This window comes from Crotalus tigris, unplaced genomic scaffold (assembly GCF_016545835.1).
Source record: "Crotalus tigris isolate CLP2741 ecotype Arizona unplaced genomic scaffold, ASM1654583v1 scf7180000024179.210319, whole genome shotgun sequence".
NCBI classification, from domain to species: domain Eukaryota; kingdom Metazoa; phylum Chordata; class Lepidosauria; order Squamata; family Viperidae; genus Crotalus; species Crotalus tigris.
Genome location: NW_024100419.1, coordinates 15230 through 29847, shown reverse-complemented (window position 1 = coordinate 29847; position 14618 = coordinate 15230).

The following is a 14618-nucleotide window of genomic DNA, read 5'->3' as shown; positions in this document are numbered from 1 at the left end:
AACTATCTTCATTTCTACATTGCCATGTGCTGCATTCTAATAAAGTTGTTTGCTCATTCAAACCTGGAACAATCAGCATTTGAGGTTTCTTGGATCTGGGTCAATTATGCATCATATACTTTGATTCATATATGCACAAATGCAAAACTCCTGGATAACTTCTCTCAATACCCAGACCCCTTTTCTCATTTGCTTAACATTGTATCCTTTTTATCAACTGAATCTGCTTTTCTCACAGTAGTTATCAGAAAAATCGTTATCTAAATATACACATTAACTCTATAAACATTAAATGAAACTGAATCACCACAAGGAATACTGTATCTGCCTTTTTGTCACTGCTGAATAATTTATTTCAGCTCAGGCAGAAAGAAAATAATTTGTATTTTTTATACTGCATAACTAATTACAATACGTGTTCCTACTCCAAGCCTTACTGTCTACATAAAATACCAGTCCATAATGAAGATAATTGAAAGTATGACTTTCATCAATATTTAATTAGCATTTGGTGCTAACTCATTATTTTGGTACAAATTTGACATCCTGCCGTCCTGCTCAGCACATATCTCATTCCATACAGTTCTTTTATTAGTGTGTCCAAATCAAAACTAGACACACAGAAACCTTCCCGGAGGCACAGAGCACAGGCTGAACTATGGAAAATATGACTGACATTTTAATTGAGTCCAGAATGTGACAGCATAATTTACAGGATGTTGGGGGGGGGGGAAATGCACTAATTTCTTCTTGGGGATGGGATATCCTTTGTCCAATGAATATTCTTGAAACACATGCATATTTTCATAATTATTTCCTTGATTAGCTATTGAAACAACGGATAATTTAGATCATTTTTGGATGGCTCAGCAAATTAGGATATAAATACACTGACAGAGATAGCAATCAATAGAAGTCACATATACTGGGCCAACTTGGAGATTAGAATCAGACTAAGAATATTTTATATAAGAAAAAGGAGGAACACACAGTGGAAGGGAAGAACATTAGCTCTGGACATTAGCTTTGGATGATAATATGCACTTTATTTATTGGATTGATTTGATTTGTTAACTGTCTTACTTTCCAAGTATTCTAGGTGGCATTCAAGATCTGGAAATAATAAGCTACATAAAATCAACCATTCTGACACTACAACACTGTAATTATCTTGCAAAGCTTTTTGAAAGACCCAGTCTTTGGGAAGCCATAATAGGGGGGACCATCTTTGTCTTGGGGAGTAGCTGTTCTAGAGGAAGGAAATCTCTGCAGAGACTACCATCAGCCTCTTCTGGTAAATCCAATAAGACAAAGGGCTCTTCAACTGAAAGCTTGGGCCTCCACAAAGAATTTTACTGAACATTTTAGATAACACTATGTTCTGTGTAGTTTACCTTCACAAACTTGAAAAAGGTGGAAATATATGTGAAATATTTATAAATCCATTAAAAGGTAAACGTTTTGACTTCCGGTTCCGGTTCGCATCTCTAGTCGTATGGTGAGACTTGTCTCCTCGTCGGCTAGCTTTACCTCCGCCGGCAGACCCTTATGCGGGTCCAAAGTCGCCCTGGAGGGTGCGACTTCTGTCGAGGAGGCTTGGCTCAGCTGATGAGGAGCGGCGGCTCCCTCAGCTGTCCAAGCCATCTCTGAGGGCTGACAGAGAAGAAGATCGGCCAGTAAAATGGCCGATCACCCTGCTGCTTCAAACCGCAAGTCAAAGAACATCTAAGCTGTAAGAACCCCTGTGGTGAATCCTGGTGAGACTTTTCTTTGCTATTCTCTCTATTCTATTTTGTATCTGCTACCTGAAAGAGCCTTACTTCCCTGGCTTGAAAAGGTAGCTTCTATGTTTTTTGGGAAGAAAGGCGTTCTATAAAAATAGAACAAAATTTTAAAGACTATATTTACTTTTATATTTTTTGGGGTACAGAGAAAAAAAAGTTTCTGTTCTTTTCCTCTTTTTCTAAGAACTGTACTATCATTCTATTCTGGAAGATTATTTCTTTTCACATTATACTTTAAAAGATAGAAAAAGGGAAATGGCATTTGGAAAAAACCTTTTTTAACTTACTGAGGACATCTAGTGGCAAAAATGTAATACTGCAACTTCTGGTTATTTGATTTGAAGATAGCTGACCTTCAAAATACTTTTGAAGATGAAAGATAAACTGGGTAACTGTGGGAACTGTGGGGGTGGATATTGCCTAAATTATATTAAATATAGCCTCCACAAAAAAAGAAAAAAGACACTCTTTTTAATTACTATCAAAATGGAGAAACCTCAGTCACAATTAAACTGTACACTTATATTGGAAAAGATCTATAAGGCTACTGCAGAAATATGTGCTACAATGAAAAAGTTTACTACAGAACTAAGATCCAGAGATTTCACTTCAAATGTTCAAATGGATGTCCAGGCTACATCTTACTATGGTATAAATCAAAATATATTAGAAGAGGAATCAACAGAGATAAAAGAGGAACTTATTCTATCTTACAAACCTTCCATCTGCAACTTTGAGGAACAGAAGAAGCAAAGACTGAGATCTCAAACTACAAAGCAACAATGCTTCAAGGAGGAGAGAAATAGATGTCTAATGCAGAGGATGGGACTTCTATTATTTCAAAGGCTACTGCAAGCAACAAAGATAGATCCACTGGCTGAAAGGGAAGCGTCCCTATGGAAACCTTCTTGGCACAGGAAAAAAGCCAGAATTAGAGTGAAAAGAGAAATTTAAAATTGTGTAATGGATTAAAAGGCAATGTTGGATTTATGGTTTGTTTTAAGGATTATGATTTTAGAGTTAGAAGCAAGAAAAAATATAAACATATATACACGAGGGTGATTTTTAGAACAGATATTTTAAATAGATTAAGAATACCTTTTTGAATAATAGATATATTTTGACAAAAACTAGGTATTGGAATTGAAAAAATGTTTTTTACATTGGGATGGTTTTAATAATTAATGGAATATTTTAATTTAGTTAGATGATTTTTTTTGTACAATAACAGATGTGATAAGGTATGACAAGCAATTGGATGAAATTTGAAGTTTGTGTAATGAATTGAACTGAATTAAGATTTAATATTAATTTTTTTAAATTAAGATAGCTATGGTGTAATGGAAGAAGAAATAAATGAGATTGGTGATAAAAGGAGGGATGAGAGAAATTAAGAACTAGAATACACATGGAAGGAATACCTGAACTGATAACTTGTTGATTTAAAGTTAAATTTGATTTTGGTAATTGTAAACTGACAAAGTTTTAAAATAGGTTTAGTAATAATAGAAATTTAATTTAGAAATGGAATATTTTAAACGTATTATGTTACTTGAGGGAAATAGAGAGGAGACAGTGAGTGTATTAAGTTGAACTGTTTATTTATGTTTTCACTTTGGAATGTCTGATTACCCAAACACCAGGGTGTTTCCTGACTACTTTTTCTTAAAAATTAAAAAAACCAATAAAATATTTTATAAAAAAAAGGTAAACATTTCAAAATTCTTCAGATGCAGAAAGTTATATCTGTTTATCTTTCCCAAACCATCCCAAATTCCAGACAGTATTGACAATTTCAGTACAATTTGTCTCCACAAATATAATAACCAGGAGGTGATTTCTGATTAGGTCTATGGTGTCAGCTTCTTTGAGGGAGAGGGTGATGCCTCCAGCCTTGAAAGGAGCAGTGGTACATCTCTTTCTCAAGAAGATATACCACTTTCTTGGGTCCAATGGATATCTATTGTTCTGTCTCTTTTTAGGGAAGTCATTGAGAAAGCAGCTGGACTGCAGCTGTTAAGAAACCTGAAGGAAGCAGATTATCTCAGCCAGTTTCAGTCAGGTTGGTGTTTTGTGTGGAGACAACCTTGGATTTGCTTATTGATGATCTGTGGCAGAGTTGGCTGGAGGTGGTCTATCCATCCTTATGTTTCTTGATTTATTGCTGACTTTCAAGACCATTGATCATGCTATTTTTCTGGACTAGCTCTGGGTGCTAGGAAATGGGAGTACCTTCTTACCCGGTTCTCTTCAGGGCCAGTTCCAGTTGGTATTGGTTGTGGGGAAGAGGTTATTCCCTAGGCACCCTACTTTGTGGATTGTTCAGTTCAGTCATCACTCCCTTCTTATTGAACATCTATGTAAAACCTCTGGGTCAAGTCATCTACCAGTTTGTGCTTCAATATCATTACCATATGAATTTGGCTAAATCAGAGGTCTTCAAACTCGGCCCTTTTATGACTCACGGACTTCAACTCCCAGAATTCCTCAGCCAGCATGTAACTACTTATGTCACTACTATATTCTTGCAGCCAGACTTTGGAAAAAAGGAGATGACTGTAATTCAATAGAAATGTAATTCAATTATAATATGAAGTTTCATAATCCTATTGAAATAAAACTTATACATAATAACTTATAGATTTTATAACACATAATAATCTCAAATCTTGAGATAATTGTTTGAACTAAAATGTTGGAAATAGGGAACGTTGGATTTGAATATTGCTTCTATAGAGTGGGTCTGCACATCATACTGAGTCATGGTTTGTTAGATAAGCCACAACTGGCTAAATTCACACATAACCCTGAAATAATATTTTTTCATCTGACACTCACCAGATATATTTGCAAGATGTTTCCATTACCCAATTACTATGGGTAATTTCCAGGTTAGCTTGCAACCAGCACACCCCCAGTCAGTTCCTACATCCATACCAAAGCAAAAATACACCAGTCATCTAGCAAAAAAATGTAGTTTGATGTTTATTTATTAAAATTCTGCAAACAACAAAAGCAGCTGGTAAAAAATGAGACAAAAGACCGAAAAGCAGGCAGAGAGAGACATGAACACCAGGTAAGAATTTACACTAATTATATATCTCTGACAATATGTCAAAAGACAGGGAACTTTCAAAGCCACGGAAACAAGACTGTGAATAATGAGTATGGATAGCCCCAGAAATAGTTTATTCCAATCTTATGTTCAGAATAACATCAGAATAGGGAGGGATACTGGGATATCAGGTGATTCCTCCTCTATTCTGTACCATAATGGGAACAATTTGGTGGATGAGGAGGATCTATCCAATAACCACTAGTCAAGAATAAAACTTGACACTATTTACATTATCGTCAATGTAATGCAACTGCCTGGAGGATATGTAGATGGAGAAGGCGGATTTAAAATACCTTGCTGAAGAAAGGAGTAGCAGTGACGAGTATCTGAGTAGGGTTTTTGTTTTGTTTTTTACTTCTCTATCCCCTCAGCCCCTTTTCTGCATGGCAAATTGCTTTTGAAGTGGCTTCTAGTATAAGTTACACTAAATTTGTGGAGTCACATGAAATAAGTTAAACAAATACATAGGCTGGCATACTGCAGGTAATCCTCGACTTACCACCTTTCATTTAGTGAACATTCAAAGTTAAGTGAGAAAAGTAACTGATGATCATTTTATACACTTATGATCATTTGCAGCATCCCCATGGTCACCTCATCAAAACTCAGATGCTTCGCAACTGTGTCATATTTATGACTGTTGCAGTGTCCCAGGGTTATGTGATCACGTTTTGGGACCTTCTGACAAGTAAAGTCAATGGGGAAGCCAGATTCACTTAACAAACAATTTACTAGTTGAACAACTGCAATTATTTACTTAACAATTGTGGCAAGAAAAGTTGTAAAATGGGACAAAATTCACTTAACAACTGTCTGGCTATGCAACAAAAATTTTGGGCTCAACTGTGGTCATAACTCAAGGACACCTTGTACTCCTATGCCTAAACAGGAAGACAACAGGTCTTTCTCATTAAAGTGGTAATGGCACTTCAGAATCTCTGAGAATATAAAAAAAAAGAATCAGAGAGATTTTATCTGTCTGTTCTTCTTTTAAAAAGTGTCTCTGGAGGGGTCCTATTCAGGGTCTATTTTTGGGTAACATGGTATGTTTCATCTGAGCTCTAAAAATCAGCTCTTAAAAAGAAACAAAAGCACTCATGAAGAGAATATATAGATTCCTACAATTTTCTTTTTATTTACTATTGGTAAGGTTCCTAAACTTTTCTAATCATTGTCTGGAATCTAAAAAACAAGGCAGCTTTTGTCTGCAGCTTCACAATCTTAAAGAGGGGGGGGGGATCATGAAAGCAAATCATTTCTGGGACCAGCTCTGTAAGGAACATAATTCTAATGGTTTGATCAGAACTGGAAAACCTAACTTTAAATGCAACTATTTATCTGTAGCTATACTTTCACAGAGCTGTCATTTGAAGTTCAGTGTCCTTCCTAGCAAGAAACTTCATATAGTTGCTTATTCTTTGACTAAGGGATGAGGACTGGAATTTCTCCTTGCTGAGATGTTGGTTTTCTCTGATCTTGCCTTCTGACAGGAGCCAGAATATGCTGCCTTTCCATCCTACAGCCCCAAGGCATAAGAGCAGTCAGGGAAGCAAAATTCAAGGATTATTTAGGTCCCTCAGGGCTACTGATGTGATTAAACTTCATGTTTTCTGCTTCCAGAGTGGCTAATTGCCATATGGGAAGAAAGAGACTATAAAGCTAAAAAATGATTGGAGCTACATGACATAAAATTGGGTGGGATAGTTGGTACCTTAGAAGATGTAAAAGTCAGAAGTGTTGATAATGTTTGATAGGACCTTATTCCTCCTTACTCCACTTAAAAGGATTCAATCCAAATTTCTAAAGAGTTATGTTTCAGGTAGCCCCTCTGTATTCCAAATGCAGCACTAAGGAGGAGGCTGCTCTTTCCTTATGGAAAATAGTTATAAACCAACCTGGATTAGGACTGTTTCACAAAAGCATCAACATCTTAGCTTCTCCAAGGAGCAGTTCCTACCAATAGACTATGAACGTACACTCAGGGCGTATAAACAACATATTAAAGATCAGGAAGTCCAACAGGACCTGTCTGCTCAACCCAAGAACATTTTCTTGAGCAGCTAAGCCCCACTTCATAAATTGGGAAAATACCTATATTATATAACAGTTTCTAACACTCTCTATAAGGATCCACTGACTCACTTTATAACTTTTTATCAGTTAAATTATCTGGAAAATTCTGCTCTCTTTTATTACAACTATTAATTTGGATCACTATGATACAGCTTCTTTGAATGTAGCTAAATTCTGCATTGCTGTCTGTAAAATTAGGCAGACTTTGGCTGATCATCAAGGATCTCATCACTAACTGTAATATACTATTATGCCTTGTTCTGTTCTGCTTTACTTGATTTCACTGTTTTAATTCTGGTTTTCATTTTTAATTATGGTCTTTGACTATAATAGAAGATTGATTGATTGACATGAGGTCAAAGGAACTTCCTTTGTAAGTCGAGGACTGCCTGTGTTGTGACTGTATTTTTTCTTCTTAATTACTAATGTTATAATTATCTATATTGTAACTTTGATTAAGCATTGGCTGTTTTCCAGCTGGGTAGATAATTCAAAGATATGGTCACTTTCCCTTCTTTTGGATATATAGTATTTAAGCAAGGTTTTTTTTAGTGGGTTGATGCTTTGAGTAGGGAATCGGTCTCTTTAAAAAGAAAGATCTTAAACAGGGGAGAGCAGGGAACCTTCAAACATTAGCATCTTGCATGTAAAATATGTATTATTTCTATTCTTGCTTGCAATTTGGACATGTTTAGTATAAATTAACCATTTTGATTTAGTGGGTAAGAAACCAGAAGAAGGTGAGTTCTAGTTGTACCTTAAGCATGAAAGTCAGTTGGGTAACTGGACCAATCCCTCTCTCTTAGCCCAACTCATCTCACAAGATTGTTGTTGTGGGGAAAATAGGAGGAAACAGCATTAGGCATGTTTGCTGCTATAAGAGATGACCAGGCTGAGCCTGAGGGAAGTGTCAAATGTGTCATCAGTCTCGAGTTCCTTTGTGCTCACAAGAGATCTAAGTCCAGCCCACTTTGAATTCCACTGATTCTTATCTACTGCCAACTCACTTTGACCATTAGTAGTTCAGATTCTTGTAGAGTGTTAGCATGCAATAAACCTATAGTCATTTGAACCACCGTAACCCCTGATTTTCTGTGCTTGACATTTGCCTTATTTGTAAAAATAATAATGGTGGGATGTTAAGTAAATAGTTTTAAAAAATAGTCCATGCAAATTGACAGTGCCAACCCAACTATATATATATATATATATATATATATATATATATATATATATATATATATATATATATATATATATATATATGTTTTCTGAGGTTTTCGCGGGTATTTGTATGTAGGTCTTTGGTTGTTCGGGTTTTCTCCCACATAAAATTGGAAGTGTCTTGGCGACGTTTCGACGAAGTCCCATTCGTCATCTTCAGGCTGGTGCTTTCAGCTTCGTGCTTTGAGCAGCAATGTGTGGTCTTAGCTGTTTATTCCTTTTAACTGCCAGTGGGGGTATGAACTGATTGGGTGGGAGCTTGGCTGTGTTCTGATTGGGTGGAGGTGTGTTCTGAATGGTTAGGGGCTTGGCTGTCCTCTGATTGGCTGGAGGAGTGTTCTGTTTGGTTGTGCTCAGGTTATTCTGAGTTGCAGAGGGGTTTAAGATTTTGGGCTGCCTTGCTATTTTCTGGCTTCGCGTTCGTGGTCGTGCCTCCTCTTCATGGAGGGTGTCAGTTTGCTTCATGTATGGATTGAAGGGATTTAAAGTGGCTAATGATGCAGCTGTGGTCTGGCTTCTGGTTTGTGGTCGTGCCTCATCATCGGTGTGGCTTTGGGTTTGTTTTTTGCGTGGATGTGTGGTGGTGACATCCTGTGTGGTTTTTGTGAGTGTGGGTCTGGTATCATTTTTTGTGTTAGGGAGTCGTTTGTCAATAAGGGCGGGTTTCCAAATGGCTGGTAGGCGGGAGATATCATCTCGCTTGTTCATGCTGTGTGGGCGTTTTTCTATCTCGATGGCTTCTCTGATTATTCTGTTATTAAAATGTTCACTTTTGGCAATGGTTCTGGTATTTTTAAAGTCAATTTCATGTCCTGTGGCTTTAAGGTGTTGGACCAGGGAAGATGTTGGTTCCTCTTTTTTGACTGAGTTCTTATGTTCTTCAATGCGTGCACTTATTCTTCTGTTGGTTTGTCCGATGTATGTGGTGGGACAAGTGGTGCATGGGATTTCGTATACTCCTTGATTTTCTAATTCAATTTATCTTTGGGGTTTCTAAGGATGGTGGATATTTTTCTGTTTGTGCAGAATGCTGTTTTGATGTTGTGTTTATAGAGGATCTTACTGATTCTGTCTGTGGTGCCTTTTATGTATGGAGGAGGGCTTTGCCGTTTTCTTGTTCTTTGTCTTGGATTTTAGTGGGGGTTTCTTTTTGGATTAGGTTTGTAATCTTATTTCTTTGGAATCCATTGGATGTTAGTACATTGGTGAGAGTGTGTAGTTCGGTTTTTAGGTGTTGTTCATCAGCTAAGTGTTTTGTTCTGGAGATGAGTGTCTTGGCTACAGAGTTGATCTGTGCTGGGTGGTGGTGTGAGAGAGCGTGCAGATAGCGAACAACCCGAACAACCAAAGACCTACATATATATATATATATATATATATATATATATATATATATATATATATACACACACACACACACACACACACACACACACACACACACACACACATATACATATATATATATATGCTGGAAAATTTGCATAAAAATACGACTCCTGGGCATGTCTATGGTACAAATAAAATACGAACACCAGGAGAGTATAAATATAAAAATATACTTTACTAAAAGCTGCCAAGCTTTCGTTTGGAAACTCCAAACATCATCAGGGCTAAGGAGCCAGTAAACAATGATGACTTAAATGGGTTTTGCCGACAACCAAAAGAGAGAGGAACCATCATTACAAAGAATGCGTGTTTCTTTGCCATATATTAATAACGTCTCGGAGGCAACAGCCAGACTGCTGGCCCCCCATGGAATAGAATATATATGTACCATATATATATATATATATATATATATGGTACAAATAAAATACGAACACCAGGAGAGTATAAATATAAAAATATACTTTACTAAAAGCTGCCAAGCTTTCGTTTGGAAACTCCAAACATCATCAGGGCTAAGGAGCCAGTAAACAATGATGACTTAAATGGGTTTTGCCGGCATCTGCACCCGGCTCATGGACCGCGTCACCGGTCCCGGCCGGTTAATTAGTGGTCCAGATGTTTCTTTATTACTCTCCTTACGCTTCCTTCTATGGTTCTTCCGGATCATTCCTTCCACTATCTCATTACTGGTATTCATCTCCTCCACCATCCCTTTATCCTTATTTCCTTCCATAGCACTGACCCTCCTCCCCTTTTTGTTTTCATTCTCCACCCTGGGGGCATCTGTTTCTCCTCTATCAGTGTTACAAGCTTCCCTGGGCTCACCGACACTCCCCCACACACACGCTTTTCCCAATCCCTGCTCCACACCCTTTCTTCTCACTCTTCCACTGTCATGAGTAACTTTCATACGGGTGTTACATATTTGGGGGTCTATGCCCTCCTCCTCTGTCCTGGCAATCTTCGTGTCGACAGTTCTCCACCGTTCCATTTGTTTGCTGCGTGATCGTGTGCTTACCCCGTCTCTCAATTCATCCCTCCTCCCTATCGCACGCTCTTCCCCATTGCTGATAGGAACGGTATTCAGGCGGACACCAGGTCTCCAGATCTTTGCATTCTGATTCCCTGCGTTCTCACTCCCCTCTTCTGTGCTCGTCTTTGGGGGGACTTCAAAGTGTTCGTCCCGGGAGGGGGCTGTATTGTTGGTCGGGGTATTCCTTGTCTGCAGGGAATCCAGGCAGAATTCCGTGTCTCTCCCTTTCACCGTATGCCTAGGCCAGGGATAGGCAACCCAAAACACTCAAAGAGCCACTTGAACCCGTTTCCCACCAAAAACAAAACACCGGGAGCCGCAAAACCCTTTTGAAATCTAAAATGAAGATAACACTGCATATATCCTTTTTTATCTTTATTATAGGTGTGTGTGTGTGTTGTGTGTGTGTGTGTGAGAGAGAGAGAGAGAGAGAGAGAGAGAGAGAGAGAGAGAGAGAGAGAGAGAGAGAGAGTGTATGTGTGTGTGTGTGTACACACACACACACACACACATTAAAAATAAAAGTAAAAATATGACTCTTGGGAATATCCATACTATTAAATCAATGATCACTGAGAGAATGCTTTAAGAGAATAAAATTACATACACACACAGGTAAAAAAAGGATGTATGCAGTGTTATCTTCATTTTAGATGTCAAAAGGGTCTCTCTCTCTCTGTCTCTCTCCCTTCCTCCCTCTCTGCCCTTGGTCTGCCACTCCTCTTCCCCCCACTCTCTTTCTTTCTCTCTCTTTCCTCTCTCTCTCCCCCTCCCTCTTTCTCTCTCTTTCTCTCTCTCTCTTTCTCCCCCCCCCCCATCTGCTGCTCACCTGGCAAGCTTCAAGTTGTTCTCCAACAATCTCAGGGGTAGGCAACCTCGTCTCTTTTATGACTCATGGACTTCAACTCCCAGAATTCCTGAGTCAGCCTAGCTGGGCTAGCTAGCTCTCTCCTGCCCTTCCTGCTTCCTGCTGAGACGCAGCAAAGGGAGGAGCTCCGCCCAGAAAGCTTTTTAGCTCCTCGGAGAACAATGTGAGTGCACTCTCTTTTACACATATACACACACAAAACACACATACACACACACACACACAAAACACACACAGAGAGAGAGAGAGAAGCAGGGAAGCGCAATTGCCTCTCTCTGTCTCTGTCTCTCTCTGCAAAGGCAGAGGAGGCTGGGAGCCACAGGGGAAGGCTCAAAGAGCCGCATGCGGCTCCGGAGCCGCAGGTTGCCGACCTGTGGCCTAGGCAATCGAGCCATGCTTTCATTCTTCTTCTCCCCTCTACCCACAGCGTCAGGCTGCAGGCTCCTCATGCTGGATCTTCCACACTCTCCACAGTTGTTGTTAAGTTCTGGGGGTGGGGGTCTATCATGATGATATTGGGGGAGGGGGAGGTCTTCCATCGGTGGATGATTACGTGTGTTTGACAGTGGTAGCCTCCTCAGACGTTCATTAGAGTGGTATTGGTGTTGATCGGGCGAAACTGGGGTGTCCCTGGAGTGTAGAGGGTTGGCCAAAGTTCCATCTATCTGTTCAGGATGGAGGCCAGGTATCCCGTCACGTTTACAGCTGTGCAAGCATTGTTCAGGCCGCTTATAATAATTGGCATGGTGTTTAAAATCCCATTTCCTCAATGCTTGTTGAGCTGGATGTAAGTCAATGTGACGATTAACCGCATCTTTGTTGGAATACCACGCCTCTTTCAATAGCCGGCCTCCCTTAGTGGCATCCTCAGACATAATGCAAACATTCACAAAGTCAAACTGGTGGCCATGTTGTGCCATATGCATCCACAATTGAGAATGCTGCTCGCCCCTTCTTATAGCTAACTGATGTTCATGCAAGCGAGATCTTAAACGCTTAGCTGTTTCACCCACATAGTTGCCATCGCAGTTCTTGCAATTGATTTTATAGATTACTGCTGATCTATCCATGGCAGGGAGTGGGTCCTTGGGGCGAACGACTTTGGACCGTAATGTCCAAAGTCGTTATATATATATATGTTTTCTGAGGTTTTCGCGGGTATCTGTATGCAGGTCTTTGGTTGTTCGGGTTTTCTCCCGCGTAAAATTGGAAGTATCTTGGCGACGCTTCGACAAAGTCCCATTCGTCATCTTCCCGAACCCGAACAACCAAAGACCTGCATATTCCAACATGCAAAACTGTTTACATATGCAACTATATGTCTCTTCCCAATATCCTGACACCTCTATTTTGAGGAATCTGTATTTGCAGCCACAGATTACTGTTCAGAGCCTTTATGTTCCATTGGAATACATATCTTGCCCAGCTGTTTTCACCAGGATTTCACTAGCTCTACTTTCTTTCTATAGTGAATCCACTTGTCCAAAAGGACTTTCCGCTTGATCTTTTTTCCATTAACTATCCTTGTCTCACTAATTTCCAGTCTTCCCACAGCACAATGCTGGTATAAATATGAGGCAAAATTGGGTGGGGTGGGAGGAATGTACATATTGTAGAACTATTGTGAGAAAATAATTTCATGCTCTATTTACCATTCACAAGTGCTCAGTGGAGTGTTCCATTTGCATTCTCTGCAACACACATCGCAAATAAATTTGATTATTGCTGTTTGGAAGCATGAAGTCAGGTAGCATTAGCAAAATTACACACACTGGCTCTCATAATTGCTCTCTTTGTACAGCAGTGGCAAAGTCTGTCCTTGCAGAGCTGATAGCATTCCTATTGTTGGTATGATTCAGCTGATGGAAATGACTGCTTTTTTGCCCAGTCCCCAGACCAGATGTTTTGTCTTTCCAATGACAAACAAAAGGTGACAATAGCTTTTTAATACCAAACAGGGTCTACACTTATACAAAGGAGCGTGCTTGACAAATACTCTGTGAGTTAATCTTAAAACTATTCAGAAGGATCAGCCTCCCTGATGTTCAGTCCAGCTTCTAGCATGAGAAGTTCTGTTTATTCACTGGTTGGAACAAAAAGACCTGTAAAGTGGTTTCAGTTCGATCAGTTACCTGTGGCTCAAGATTGTACAACCATACTTAGAACATTCATCACACAGTCAACCAGATGTTCAGACTGGATTTGGCATATTTGTCCACCTATCAAATTCTTCCCAAGGTCCTGAGATAGGCAAATGTGGATGGGGTTATAAATATCGTCACAGAATGTAATCTGTTCTGAATAAAGGCATCTTTTGCAATTGACTGATGGTGACTTTGTCAGTGTTGATAGTGTTCAAGTGGTGCTCCAGATGTTTTGGGATAGCACCAAAGGCACCTATTACTATTGGCACTATCTTTGCTTTCCTTTGCCACAGTTGTTCTATTTGCAGGTCTTTATATGATGTAATCTTCTTTCTCTTTTATTCTGCTTATTATATTATCCTGGACTTTTTATTACCAAAATGGAAAAAGGACACTCTAAAAATTTAGCAGTGCAGTTGGGAGATTTTGGAGGGCTCACAGAGAGTGGGAGTTACATGTTTTAGGGTTATGGTTCATAAAATAAAAAATTGAAGTAATTATTGATATTTACATGGCCCACTTAGCCTCACTCGGCTGATCTCAGAAAAAAACAAAACACCAAGTAGGCTTGGATCTGGTTGTTTCTTGGATAGAAGACCACAAGGAGAGCCTATAGCTATAGAGTAGGCTGGAAGGAAACAAGAAAAATCCTAGAAGAGAGCAATGGCACATCCCTTCTATAATGTTGCCAAAAGAATGACATATTATAGTACACAAAGTCACCAGGAATAAAACTCAACTTGAGTGAGAATTAATTTTACCTCAGAACAAAAACATGCGTTTGAGAGAAGTGGGACCAATAGTGCAGCTCTGAGTTTTTTGGCTTCAAAAGATACATGAAGAATGGGTGATTTTTAATGGGGAGGAAGAGCTTATAGTGGGGGAAAAAATGGAAAAATAGAATAGTCCTTCCACTAAATTTCACTCCAAACCCATGATAACAAACACATGGATAAAGTTCTCTGAGGTGGAGATAATTTAT